Raw genomic sequence first — 14,956 nt, 5'->3', positions numbered from 1 at the left:
CACACCCTGAGCTGTACAGTCACGTTGTCTTCTGTCTCCAGGAGCTGGTGTGTACGACTGCAAATGCATCCTTTTCATCACTTTTGGGTCTCATAGTAAGCACTTCAATAGTCCATGCTCAGGAGAGGATGGGAATATATTTGGGCTGCTTAGCAGCAGGAATCTTATCTTTCCTGAGAAGCTGAGTGATCTAGGAGATCTGAGTGCTCTGTTTAGGTAGATAAGTTGAAGCTTAGCTGTTTCTCTCTTCCACCTCACCACCAATATTTGTCTCCACTTAAAGGTGTGAGCCAAACTGAATATGCAAGGGTGCGCAGAAATATTTCATCAGCAGTATTTGGATCAAAATTATGTGGGAGAGTTTGGCAGAGTACCAGTGTATGAAATTATTCCTCTGCTATAATATTTTCTTGATTAGGATTTCTATCATGTTACAAAAACAAAACCAAAAAAGAAAAAGGCATACACTTTAAAAATGCCAGAAACTTTAAAAAACACCCAAATGTGTTTTAAAGGCATGCAATTAAAAGGCTTGAAGCTCCTCTCCTAAAGAGGAAAATGTGTTAAACTTAGCTCAAGTTTGGCAGTCTTCAAGGAAGCAAGGTGCACATTAAAATGTAAAATATTTTCTGTCATTCCACTCTTGGGTTATGATGTACTGGCTAATCATGAATGACTTGTAGTTTCACTGGGGATGGTCTTTTTCTTTATTTGCATTCCTTAATTCCAAAAGAGATGCTTAAATGAGAAGTTCACACTGGAAAAACCTTGGCTGTTTAGCAGCAAAGGCCAGCAATATCCTGTTTCAAGTAGTCATAGTTCCTGGAGACTGATTTCAGTTTGACTCTTGAGCATTTGGGATGCTGAACAATGGGGCTTCAGGTCACTTCTGCAAACATAATCTATGTTCTTAGTTCTTGCTGGTTAGATTGTAAAAGCAGTCTGAAAGCTTTCATAGTTGACATTAATTAAATCTTAGGCTGGGAATTAGAAGTTTCAAGCTTTGCTCCTAAATTGCCACGGACTGGCTTTTACAGCTAGGCATTACCTACCCCTTTTTGGCCTTGTTTCATTTTCCAGGCTTTACCTAATGGCACTATAGGGACTTCCAAGCTCCCTGTCCTTACACACAGTGCTTGGCTCTTTGCACAGCGTGGTCCATTTTCAGCTGTTCCTCTGGATTATACAGTAATGTAATGCTCCTTATGAAAGCAATGGGATGGAATAACAACATTGTTGGCTTGTGGAGCTCATGGACATGCTTCATTTTTTGCAAGATAACTCCTCCAACATGCATGTCTCATGCTTTCTTTCAATCACCTCTTTCAATACAATTTAAGAAGAGGTTACCAGGAGTCAAGTTTTTCCGGGTATGTGTGGGCAGTGAAGACATGCTGCTGTAAGATAATACTTATTTTTGAGATAATAATATTGGAATTCATCAAAAGTCTGTTCTAGCTTTGGAGTAAGTTGGTGTATTGATTCTAACTATTATAGCCAAATATAAATTCTGTGTGAAAAGTCCCTTTTTCAAAGATACATTTTGGGATTGCTTGTTGCAGAAAGTAAGGAAGCAAAACTGAGAAGTATACATTGCAATTATTCTTCATTAAATTATTAATTTTCAGTACTGAAATACTTGGTGTTTTGCTTGCACACTTTGCTTTAACACTAAAAAAATTATATAAAAGTGACATATACCAACAACCATAGGTTAATCTCATTTCTTTTCAGCTGACTATAAAAACAAAATATGACTGATTGTTTACTCAAAGTATGTGTGGAGGTGTGTGCAGGGTTATTTAGTTGTGTTTCCCAGGAAAATCAAAATTAATTGTTTTCTCATCTTTTATTATATGGGTTTTTTTCTTATTTGATTAGTCAGATGACTTTGCTGTCTGAGTTTAAAATATAATTACTGAAAATAGAATATAAAAGGAAGGAAGTAGTAGAAAATAAGGAAGAAAGTGGTGTTTGTTGCTAGTTGCATTTTGCACATATGTATATATAAGGGGCCTTTTAGCATAGTTATCTAATGATGGAGATCTTCAGGGAGTTTGTGCCCTGTATGTTAAAAAATATGTCTGGACAGCATACTGACTGTGCTTGTCATGCAGCTGAGCATCCATGTTGTGACATGTGTTTAAAACATATTCAAATATACAGAGCATACAAACCTTTGATCTTAATACATGGTTGTTTCTTTAAGAAAGTTACCATATCCATCTACCATTGCAAACCAGACTGTTGTGCAAAGATTAGGGGAGCAGGAGGGAAAGAGAGGAGACATTGAAGAGGAAAGTCATATCAATACCATAAATGAGAAACGTGGGCAGTGCAAAGAGAACCTGTAACAGTGTTGATATTGAGTGAACATTGAAAAAAAATATTTCCCCCAAGCTAAAATAAGTTAAAAGTTTCAGAATTGTTTGGTGAAGAATTAGGTAAGAATCCAGTAAGAAATCATGAAAATACATGGATGTATTAATTGTTTTGCTATAAAATCTTGGAAAACTGAAGATATTGCATAAGGGTCTGAAAAAAGAGGCTTCTATATTAATCTAAAATGTTTGGATAGCTTCTGCTTTTAAAATCCAAAGTAAGAGACAGTCCTTCTTGGTCTCACAGCTGTAATGAAGCAAGGCTTTTGGCTGTTCTATCTTGTTATTCACTGCACCTCCCCATTTGCAAGTGTATAAATATCTCTTATCCCTGCTTTCCTCCCATTCATTTTTAAATAATGCGTGTCATGGGTATCTAGTTCTGCCTTTGGGAAACTTCTTAATAATTTTTTTGCTCTGAAATTGAGTCCACATTTTAGTTCCCTTGCTTCCATCGCACCTTGGCTCCCATGGCATGCCCTTGCCTATATTTTTCCATCATACTGGTCCAGATTATGTTGCCCAAACTTGACAGTATTTTATCACACACACTGTCCTGCTGACTCAAAAAGATTTGATTTGCTGTGGTGGCCCTTGGGCTTTGAAGAACAATATTGTATTTCTTTTCCATACCTACCCTGGGTTTTGTTTAAAAGGAAGAAAAGAAAACTGATCTACTAGCACTGCAGGATCTCCACGTATTTGGGGAGTAAAACAGGGGCACCACTTCCTCAGGAGCTTTTTATTTTTTCTCAGCTTTTTTTCTGTCTTCGCTGTTTTCCCGATAGTCTGCTTTGTTTTTTTAATAGATCTTTGGTGTTCAGCTTATGCCTCTCTCCCATGAGTTTCATGCATGTAATTTGAGGACTGACTTCCAAGTCCCAGAACTTCATAACAGCTTAGTTGTCAGTAATACAAATTATATTTCTCTAAAAATAATATTGATGGCACCCAAAAACAGAAGTTTCATTTTGTGGCTGTTTTCAGGTAATTCCTTAAAAATTTCTTTCTTTCTGAGATTGACTTAGTGATTTTTGAACTGCCAGAATGTGGTGATGTTTTCAAAAATACATAAAGCATCTAGGCAAAGTAGCAAGGTGGGGCAGTCCATACTGGGTGAAGAGGTGTGGAGATTCCTTTAAACCCAGTGTTAAGTGCTGTGCAGTTCAGAGTATAAATAGAAAGAGAAGGTGGATTGAAGGGAAACTTGGAGTGGGGATACACACCACTCTAAAGCCAGAAAATTAGTGCTTTATTTCTGTTTCTTCACTGTGTTGTAAATGCTTCAGGAGGAGGAAATGACTGGAAAGATTCCTGCCCCCATAACCAGCAGTGCTGCAGACCCAGAGAGGTCCTCAGGTCTGTTCTCTGCTTTTCTACAGGCACAGAGTACTTTACAGATGCTCTTACAGCAGCCCTCGTGAGGCAGCTAATGCTGGTTTCCCTTAGGTGAAGTGGGAGTCTGTATCCAGCCAGATAATGCATGTGGTGCAGAGGCAGCAGCACAGATGGAATTGGACTTGCTTGTGCTTCTCAAGAGCAATAACCTACTCCCATTTTCCTCCCAAATGACTCTTGGTCTGTGGTCTCCAGGCCCAGAATTAGAAAGGTGTGATCCCTGGCATGTGTGGAGCTCTGGTGAAGGGTGGACAATTATTCTGTTGTGTGTCCATAAAATCTGCCAAGTTCTCTGCATTCATTGACTTTCTGACTGAGCTGGCCACATTTCAGATGCCAGTAGGAAATGAGCATGTAGGAAATGAAGTTGTGTTCCTTGGTCAGTATAAGAGCTCAAGGACCTGGTTTCAGTCTCATTTTAGAGAAAGCAGCTGAATTCCTCAAAGCAGCCATCCTAGATGAGACAGGAGGCAAAATGAGGAAGAAAGATAGAAGAAGGCTTCAAGTAAGAAGCAGGAACTTGATGGTACATATTAGATACGTGCCTTCTCCTCCCTCCCCTTCTACTCAATAACATAAGGTGCTGCTTACAGCCAAAAAGAACTGTAGTCCCTAATTCACTTTATGAAGATCTGGCTCTTTGGTATTCATAAATTACACCCAAGCAAGGCTTTATAAGGTATGTTTTCCATCAGTTTTTAATAAAATCTGAGACCATAATGTGCAAACCATAGCAAAATTTTTTGCCAGCTGTCACTGCTATAGACAACTCAGCAGGTAGAAATGTAGCTCAACAGTTCCATCCTGGATCCTCTCTGTAGCTGGAAGAAAGAGGATTTTGCTTCATAATTGGGTGGACAAACTCCAGATTCTCCTAGGAAAAATGAAATGTAATAGTAGAAAAGCTTTCTTGCTCACAGCCTAAGGCACCTCAGACAGTGTTTTTTTTTCTATGTACTTGGGCTATGTACAGCTAAACTCCTCCAGGTTGTCTGAAAGTCCTTTCTTTTTTCCCATACACTAATAATGTCCAGCAAAGCCTTTCATCCCTCTTTCTGAAATTTCTCACTTAATTCGCTTGTGCCTTTTCTGTCCTTCCTCTTGGCTGTCCTGAAGCTGAACTGTGGTTGTCACCCTTGCCAATTGCAGTGAGGCTTCCTGGAAGCTGAACAACATTCATATGGTTTCTAGTTAACTGTGTACTTTTTAGATATGCTCAACTGAATTAGAAGTCATATTAAAAAATAAAAGTCATTCATGAAACTGGGAATTAGAGCCTTTTAAAATGTTAAATCCCTGTTCAGAAAGGGATGGAGTAAATATAATTTCATAACCAAAACCCAAAGGCCTAATTTTTTCCACCATTTTTTTAAGGCTGTTCTCCTGCTTCCTTACAAGAGAGATGATATTTCTTTTCCACAAGAGAGGGTGTTTGTCTATGGCAGCGTTCAAGGATTTTAATGATCTTAACATTAGACAACATAATATGTGATGGGACCTATTATTTCTCTTGGGTCATCTGACAGAATTTTTGCTTCATTCTTTACACATTTAATCTTCTAATGATTTTGGCTGAGAATATCCCTTGCAGATGTGTTTAAGTCAGTGTTTGTGTCTGTTCTAGAAAGCACAGGGAAATGCCAGAATTTACTTAATTGAGTTATCATTGCTATTATTATCTCCTTTTGGTCCCTGAAACAGATGAAGCTTTTGGATGCTGGCGGTTGGTTTCTCCAGTGATGTCAGTGTAGCATTTCAAGGTGGACAGGGTGGAGGGTCGTCAGTAGGATGATGTCTCCCTCTGAGAAGCCTTGAGATGGTGCAGTATCATGTGGTGCCACAGAAAAGTTGTATCTGGATGGCATTTGAGGAATTTGCTTCAAAGTTATTCACAGGTGAATTGACTGAATTTTGCAGTACTTTGTTTTTCTCAAAGACTCTAGAAACTGGATTTTTATGTGAGACTGGAAGCTTTTAGTTGAAAATATACCATGGCATGTTTTTAACTGTTGCCCTGTTCCTGTCTACTGATGGAAGGAACATGTGAAGGGGGAAGCATGAAAAAGAACATGGAGGCAGCTAAAACAAGCAAGCACCCCATTACTTTTTTATATTTAAAATCCTTGCTTTTTAAGCCTGCTGTGTATATTCTTGGAACTGGGCCCAAGGTCTGTGAGCTGGGTGTTGGCAGCACTGCAGCTGACATCCTGCTCCATGCATCATCCTGCATTCTCTCTGTGTTAATCTGACACACAAGTGTTTAAAGCTAAAGGGACCATTATCACCACCTGCAGATCACAAATGAAAGAACTTTGCTCAGTAGCTCCTGCACTTATTATTAACTGTGTAATGGAAGGGCTGTTAGGACAGGGGTGAAATACAGACCATGCCTCTTTGGGGCTGGTGTAGGGAAAGAGAGCAAATCCTTTGGATAGCCACTGGACTGTTGCCTGTATATATTCCTGCAAGCCAAATGTATGCATTGGAATGTATTTTGACTGGAAAATGTTTTTCCTAGAGCTGTAAAATGACATATAAAATAGGATTCTATTGCATAAATGGAAACATTAGGAGGCTTAGAAAGTCGTTTGGCAAGCAGATGTGTGGAGTTCTGTTTTATAGATCTTGCCAATGTTATTAGGAAGCTGACATCTAATAAAACCTAATTCCATAACATTAAAATACTCACTTATTTGCTATAGAAAAAGCCTCACTTTGTGAGAGAAAAGGGTGGAGGGGAATGCTCCTGGTCACTAGGCAACGTGTTGCCACATTTCTACATTAGTGCAAATGAGACATTTACCAGGTGAGCATGGATGAAATATTGTGATTACTGGGGGAACTTTCAGCTTGAAGAAATTATCGTATGCAGATAAAATACAAAAATAATGGCAATGAGAGCATTATTCATGAGATGGGGAAGGAAAGCTGGGACACATAAAACTCTTAAAGGCTGCAAAGCTCTCTTAAGGGTTACAGTCAGGCAGCCACTCCTGTCTCTAGTGCAGAGAGCAATGTTAGTTCTGGTCATGCATGGGGCAGGCTACATAACAAAAGTTGGCCACACAAAGCCTGAAGATTTTGCAGGTGGAAAAAAAAGAGAGAATTTACTTGCTTTAGCAGTGGGGAAGTCCCTAGAGCAGGAGGTCTGGTTTGAAATCAAAGCAAATTGAACTGAAGGGTAATAAGTACTGTCAGGAGGTTGACCCAGCATTTCACAGAATGGGTGAGGTTGGAAGAGACTCCACCTCTCTCAGCAGCCTGATCCAGTGCACAGTTACATCACGGTAAAAAAAGATGATCTTCCTCATGTTCAGGTGGAACTTCCTGTGCCTCAGTTTCTGCCCATTGCCCCTTGTCCTTCTGCTTGTCACTGCTGAGAACAGCCTGGCTCCATCCTCTTGACACCTCCCTTCAGATACCCACAGACATTGATGAGATCCCTTCTCAGTCATCTCTTTAAGACTGAACAAGCCCAGCTCTCTAAGCATGTCCTTATGAGAGAGGTGCCCTTAATTAATATAAGTGGTCCCTTGATTGCCTTTGTCACTGTCCACTGGACTCCCTCCAGGAGTTCTATGTCTCCCTTGTCCTGAGGAGCCCAGGACTGGACACAACATTCCAGGTGAGATCTCACCAGGGATGAGCAGAGAGGCAGGATCACCCTCCTCAACCTGCTGTCAGCGCTCTTCCTAGTGCACCCCAGGATACCATGGGCCTGCTTGGCCACCAGGGCACTGCTGGCTCATGGGTGCCTTGTTGTCCAGAAAGATTCTTCTAAGAAGATCCCTGAGCAGGCTCTCCTGAAGTCCATGGCTGTAATCTTGGTGTGCTGCTTCCTCCCAACCTGATACTGAACTCCCCAGTCCCATGGTCACTGCAGCCAAGGCCGCCCCCAACCTTCACAGCTCCAACAAGGCCTTCCCTGTTTGTTAGTATGAGGTCAAGCAGCACCTTGTTATTTCCTGGCATAATTTTTATTTTAAAGCCACTACTATGAACTGCCTGAATATAAATATTTTTGTATTCATTTTCACTGAGAAGCACTGTTCTAATTTTACAATGCTTGCCCATCCTCAAAGGTTGAGAGCACACTGCTTTGTAGGTGGAAATGTCCAAATCTGAGTCTGATTAAAAAAAAACATTAAAAAAACACATGTGGTTTGTCAATAATAAGCAACTGCAGTACAGTAGGAAGGATTTAATGTAGTCATGTATATTATTTCTATAACTTTGGGGTTTGTGGCTCATTCTCTAATTGCTAAAGATGACACTCCACACAACAACATCATGCAGTTGTTACATGCTCCTTGTGTACTATTTTGATGATTACATGGTGATAGCAGATTCTCAGTAGCAGTAAAATATCAATAGTATTTATACTTATAAACATATCCTATACTTATAAACATAGCCCATGAAGAAAAATGTCCATGAATTTTCTTCTTTGTCTAGTTGCAAATGGTACAGTAGTTAGTAACTTAAACGGTATCTTCTAAATTAAATTCCTCTTGAGCGAAAACATTATTTACTGGCATTTAAATTTCATCATGCTGTTTTCATATAGTCTTTACTCAGTTTACATTTGTTTGCATTGGTGCCAAAAACACTTCTTCAGAGATCCACAGTTGGATGGCTGGCATAACTTTAGCTTGCAAAATTAGTATTTTTCTTCTCTCCTCAAACTACGAGTCTAATTTAAATTGCTCTGCTGCAGATCCAGTGTTAACCAAATAGTACACAAGCTCAGAGATGTATTTGTTTAAAGTGCAAGAATGGGAGCCACAGCTCTGAGCATTTAAAACATTTTTGCTGGAAGTATCCATGTGATATTTTGTTGTGGCTTTATCTTTTCAGAAGCATGTCTCCCACTTGTTTTTTTTTTTTTTAAGGAAGATTAAACTATCCCTTTCCTGTTTCTGGGGAAAGTGTGGGCACACCTGCAACCGCTCTCATACTCCTCCACATTCAGAGTTACAGGGTAGGGGGAAAGGGTTTTATTCCTTCCCTCTGTTCCACATCCCTGCATTTGTTCTCTGTAGTGATGCAAAAACACCTTTCTCTGCACTGTGCAGTGATGTGGTGTCTCCCTATTTCCTCTGGAGGCAGAGGACCCTACCAGATGTGGTGTTTGGGCCCACCCTGTGAACCTTATGCTCAACCTTCTTGCCACAGTATCTGGACTGATATGCCAGGAAGGAGGGTGGCACTGACTGTGGCCAGTCCTGCAGTCCTGCTGGTCCCATCATCTCTGTGGCTGTGCCTGTCCTCTCCTCCTGTAACTCAACTGCTTTATCTGCTAGCTGCCATCAGCCCAAACTGGCATCAGCGTGGAAAAGTCTTACTGCTACCAGGTATTGGTGTTTGCCTACAGCAGAAACATGTTTCTGAAGGAAGTTCAGTGAACTGTTCCAGAGAATGTCTGAATAAACAGTGACAGAAACAAGAACTGATATTAAGTAATTGGCATTAAAGCAATTTGAGAGCCTGGATAGAAATTTTCTACCTTAATTTAGTATGAGAATACACATTTATAAGGATTTTCAGGTATCTCTGAGCTCTTAAGATGGGGTAAAGTGCTGACAGAGCTTAAGAATAAGAGGAGAGCTTCATAGTTAACATACTTAGCTGAAGAGGTGCCAGTTGATTGGTTTGATCTGTCACTGCCTAGTTAGCTTTATATTTAAAATAGAAAATAAAATTCAAGTCTGCCTGTGAGGCAAAAATCCCAGTTCTAGGAAGAGAACAGGTCAGAAATTGGGCAGGTGGGGTAGAAACAGGGATGGTGCCTTAGCAGAGGGACTATAGAAACATGCTAGACGCTGCAGACAATGAAGCCAAGGAAGCTTCATGGATAATGAGAAAATTACCATTGTGTGGCAGTTCCTAACTGAGAAGCTTTGGGAGGGAGGCTGGCTGGAAGCACTGCAGAGGTGCATCCCCCATAAATGGATTATTCTATGTTGTCAATCATGTTGGGTTTGTGCTTTTCCTGTGAAGCAGAAATACACTGCTGTGACCAGATTCAGGTCACTTGATGAGTGTAGAACAGGCTTAAAATATTCTGGCAGTTCCTGTGTCAAAAAGCATGTGAGCCATATAGAAAGTTAAGCTGTGTCAAGTAATTATGAGCATTGTTATTATGGTTTCAACAAAACAGATGGCTTACTCAAGATGCATTTTAAACACAGCATAAATCTTTCTTTCAAAATTGGGTTGCAAATGCTTGATAATCTGGTATTTAATCCAGTCAATTGTTAATTTAAGACTGTTTTCAAGTCTAAGCATTCAGGAAATCTTCATGACAGAGATTGCTGGTGGAATCCTGACACTCCTATTTCTCATCTCTAGGCCCTGCAGATGATGATAAATCTTTCTCAGAACTCCCTGTTCTGCAGCCTCTACCCAATAAGAGGTCCTTATTGCATGAACCCTGCTTTGGTGAAGAGGTCTGTTCTCTTCTTGAGTTTATTGGAGGATCAAGATTTAATTTCAGGAAATGTGTGTTTTTAATTTAATTTATAATATGGAAAGGGGCTAGGTATGTTCTGTCTGCCTTTGAAAATCCTATTCAAATGATCTCCCGCTTGGCCAGCCCTAAAAGCTCAGCATGTACAAACACAAATTCAGAACTTTTGAGAGGTTGAAAGCTGCTGCCCTGCTCTGTTAATCCTTTAATCACTGAGCACAGAACATCTGAGCACTGTTTCCCAGCCATTGATTTGAACTACACAGCAAAACTTGTAGATCCCCCTGAGATTTGTATCCATGGAACTGAAACCATCACCATCCTGGAGCAAATATATTCTGAATTATTAGTTTCACTTCTTTTTCTATGTGACCTGAGAAGAGTTGCACTTCTACATCTTCACTGAATATTTTCAAGATGTTCCCAGTTTTTAAGCACTGAGGGTGCTAATATTAATTAATACCTCTTAGCAGCACCTCTCTTTTCCATCCCTTCACAGCTGTTTTGGAAGTAATTCCTCTCCCAGTTTTATTGCATTGAAGTGTTATCTTCAGTTCATCATGCAGAAGTTGCTCTCTGTTCAATGTACTTCATTGTCTCTAGGTAACATCATTAGCCCAGACTTTGATGTTACTATTTATGTCAAATTGAGGGAAGGCAGGAATTGAAACAGAAAGGTTTCCTTTCTTATCAAATTCTTTTTGATCAAATTGCTTTGGCTTAAATGCAGGTAGCAAGGATTGTCCATCTTACAGATTATATGACTATGGTCAGGAAAAAAAAACATTCTCAGCTAAATTCTTGTTTTCTTCTCATTTATAGAATCACTGAAAAATAAAAAGCTACCAGTAGCATATCTACTTTTGTAGGTCCTTTTGTATCTCTGCAAGAGATTTCTGCTTCCTGCATCTGAGGACAGGCTGTAGGACGGGGAACCAGATGTTATGGGGCTCCTGTTCCTCATCTTGTTAAACCCTTCATTTGTACTCTACTCTGGAAAAAGGAAATCAAACGAGAGGTCTAATACCTTCTGCTCAGACATTAAACTCTTCTTCCCAAAAGCAAAATTTTGCTTTTTGGTGGACTAGATTGAAGGAGGAGGAGGAGGAGTGGGTCTCTCCTCCCTAAGTGCTCATGGTGCAAGAAAGCTGTCTGTCATTTCAGGTCATGCTGTATGGAATTCTGCATTTTCCCAAGACTTATATGATCCTTCCAGCTTTCTCACTTGTATGTCCCCTGTTCAGAGTCAGCTCCACATGGCACTGCCTGTCTCTAGGTGGCCCAATAAAGGGACAACAGCTTTCTTCAAGAATATAGATAATGGAGAGTTTGCCTCTACTCTACATCCCCAAGGATGTGCTGACACTTACTCCTCTGGAAAACTGCTCAAGAATAAATTTAGGAATTTAATTTTGTGTTTAGGAAGTCCATTACCCCTTAAAGTAGCCGTAAAATGCTGACTTTTGCAAGTGTTACAATTTTGCAGCAGGGATTTCACTTCTGAGTTGCTGCCTTGGTCATGGGTGATTTCAGTTCCAGTGACAAGTGTGCAAAGCCTTTCTTTTGGGGAAGGGTTACCATGGTATAGAGTTAGAGAAGTTCTCATAGCACTTTGAAAAAATAAAAATGTCTGCACCTGCTTGCAATGTGCTGTGAGCATCTTAGACAATAACATGTTCTGCCCTTTATTTTCTCAGGCAGTGCTTGGTAACTTGTGAGGGATAAGATACTCTAAGGAAAAGTACTTTTATTTTTTTGGATCACTCTTATGACTGCTTATTTAAGGAAGGCTTTATGGCACCTATGACTTGACAAGTCTGGTCATATTTGAGGAGTGCTATTCAGTAGAAGTAAGGATCAGTGACTCTATTCAGCTTTTAGCACAGAGCCTTTGAGTCAAAGATCTTCATCCTAAGGACAAGTAGTGTGAGCTCCACATGGCTTTCACAGTGAGCTGGCTTTTTTTTGCTTCAACAATCTCCAGGTTTTAAATTGTGACTTGAAAGAGAGTCTTAACGTGTTTAGACTACTCACCTTCATGTCCTGAAGTGTATCATATCAGCTGTGTCATGTGTGTGCTATTCATTCAGATTTTATGTATTCTGTCCATCCACTGGAAATTTGTTGTGGATATGCAATAATATACTTCAGTCTTGGCACACAAATTGTATGTTCAGTTCCTCTTATATAGCAGCGTGGGCTTTACAACATAGTAAGTTTATCTGCATTAAAATTTTGTTCCTCTGTGACAGTGCATCTCTGAAACAAGGGTGTTAAATATTTTTCCTTCATTCTGAGGCACTTTGGTGAAGGTTTCTTAAGGGAAACTGAGTAAAACAAAGGAATTCAAAACAAATAATGTACTGTTCTACATAGCTGCAAATTATAGTCTCTCTCCTGGCTAGGTGGTGGGCAATAGATATGTATTCCTGTGGGCAACATGTTTTTTCTCCTGTTGGGAACAGCAACAGCCTTGCCCAGCATGTTTCACTGGTGCTGTGAGCACCAAACTTTTGTTCAGCTTGGCAGCTGATAAGCACCTTGTCAGTTTATTTTATTTTGGCACTGATTAAAGTTATTCACCACTTACAGCCATAAAATTCTTCAAGTTATGTTGGGGCTTCCTTTTGCAGGGTAGTTCATTTCTCTAAGTGGCAGAGGCTGGGCACAAGGAAAAGTGCCATTTAGGTTGGCAAGTATTCCTATGTTATTCCTATGGGGTCTCAGAAGGGAAAACACAAGATGCTAATGAGACTTTATCCTGTCAGACACAACTGAATTTAACAGAGATTGTGGACTGTGAGGCCAGAAGGGTGCAGAACTGTGTGGAATTGCTGTATGAGAATCAGATGTGGTTGTGGTTGTATACCCTGCATGCGATCTAGACAGCCTGCATGAGATTTGTACACAGCTTGACCCAAAATTGAAAGGAAGCAATTGTATGGGCAGGCTCTCCCACACAGGGGAGAAATGGTTATGTGGTCAAACACACCTTCCCTGAAGCAGCAGCAGTGTTAAAACACACAGCTCAACACACAGCCAGCATATGCCCTCCCTCCTGCTGCCCAAGAAAATTAACTCACCTCTTGACAGGAGACTGGGAGAAGAGATTTTCCCAGCCCTTGTCCACCTCCTTCAGGAAGAGTCAGCAGCTGGCCCTGGAGATGCAGTCCTGCAGAGATCAGCCCAAGTCCCAGCTGCTTGTCCTCCCATGGCCCAAAACCCTAAAGAAACTGCACGGGTTTGAGAGGGGATCAGTGCAGCATTAACGATGACCACGAGTCCATGGCAACAGTCTGTCTCTCACTGGGTTTCATGGGACTTCTTTGGCCATGAAAAAGATCTGCTCTTCCTGGTCTTTTTCCCAGCTGTAAGCCTTGTGCCACTGTTTTTTCTGGTTATGGAGTTTGTTTGAAAGGATGTACAAACAGGAGCCCTGTTACATCTACTAATTCCTTAAAAAAAAACAAAGAGGAAAAATCGGAATAAAAAAACAATATTCCTACCTCAAAAAAATTTTAAAAGGTACATAATTTCTTGTTTTCCTTTTATTTTTGTAGTACTTGTGGTAAACATAGAAATTCCTCTTTCCTCCAGTCTCTCCAGAAGGAAGCTATTTCTTGAATAAGAGGAGTGTCTTGGTAATAGGGTGTAGAGTCAGATTTAAAATTATTGTCAAAAGGAGTTGCTACTATGTTAACATAAAATTTTCTTTATGTTTGGCTTAGTAAACAAATTTCATGCTAAATTGTAATGAGAATTACATTGAAAGATTTATAGTCACAGAACTGTCATTCACATCTCTGAAGAGAGTATGACCCTAAAAGCTCCTACTGTGGCACGCACAAAATCATGTTTTGAGTGAAAAGCCAATGTATGGACTTGGGTAGTTGTTGGCTGTTTTGCTCTGCATTATCATTGCTACACTGGCTAGCTTGTAGACTTGGGGAGGGGATGAGGTTTTGTTGTTTGATACGCTATAAATAACATCAAAAGAGATGAAATGGTGAGCTCTCTTTTACTCTGCATACCACCTGGAAAATGAGATCTATTAATACTATCACAAGATACCATCTCTCTCCTGAACAGCAGTCAGAAGGAACAGCTGTGTGTTATTTCTGCCTCGGGTTGGAGCTCATTTCAAGAAGCTGAGATTGGCTCCATTTTCCAAGACTCTGCTATCTGGCTCATTTGTAACAGCCATTCTTCAGAGCTCTTGCATCTGTCAAACCTCATACAAATCCTCCCCTAGAGGAAGCAGATGTTAGAAAGTTATAATTCAGATGTTTGTTTTTCCTCTTAGAAGAATTCTGGACAGCAATCACTGTGGTCTGTTAAACATCATTAGCAAATGCAAATTGTTGATGAACCTGTATTAGTTAGCAAGCGATTTTTGTAACGACTTTTCACCTCAAGAATTAGAGCAAGGGGAATAAAAAGGTAATCTACTATTACAAACGTCAAGAACTGACTAAGCTATAGATTCATGCACAGAGTTGAAGGATGGTGCCTAAGTTACAGTGCTATAAATGTGTTGCTGGAGTCATTAGTAGTGTAGACTAAATTGAGAAAACCAGAAGGTTCTGTCACCAGTGTTAGATGTGTGAGCACTTTCCAGAGAAGACCTTCCCTTCATTTTTCAGCTTGGCTTTTTGGCCTTCTGGTGCTTATTTTAGTGGTTGTCCTTTCCTGGGGGTGCTAGAGCAGA

This window comes from Pseudopodoces humilis, chromosome 6, assembly GCF_049639895.1.
Source record: "Pseudopodoces humilis isolate 2021_Gansu_Grassland_sample_001 chromosome 6, ASM4963989v1, whole genome shotgun sequence".
NCBI classification, from domain to species: Eukaryota; Metazoa; Chordata; class Aves; order Passeriformes; family Paridae; genus Pseudopodoces; species Pseudopodoces humilis.
The sequence above is the reverse complement of the archived record's forward strand: the minus strand, read 5'-3'. Positions refer to the sequence as shown.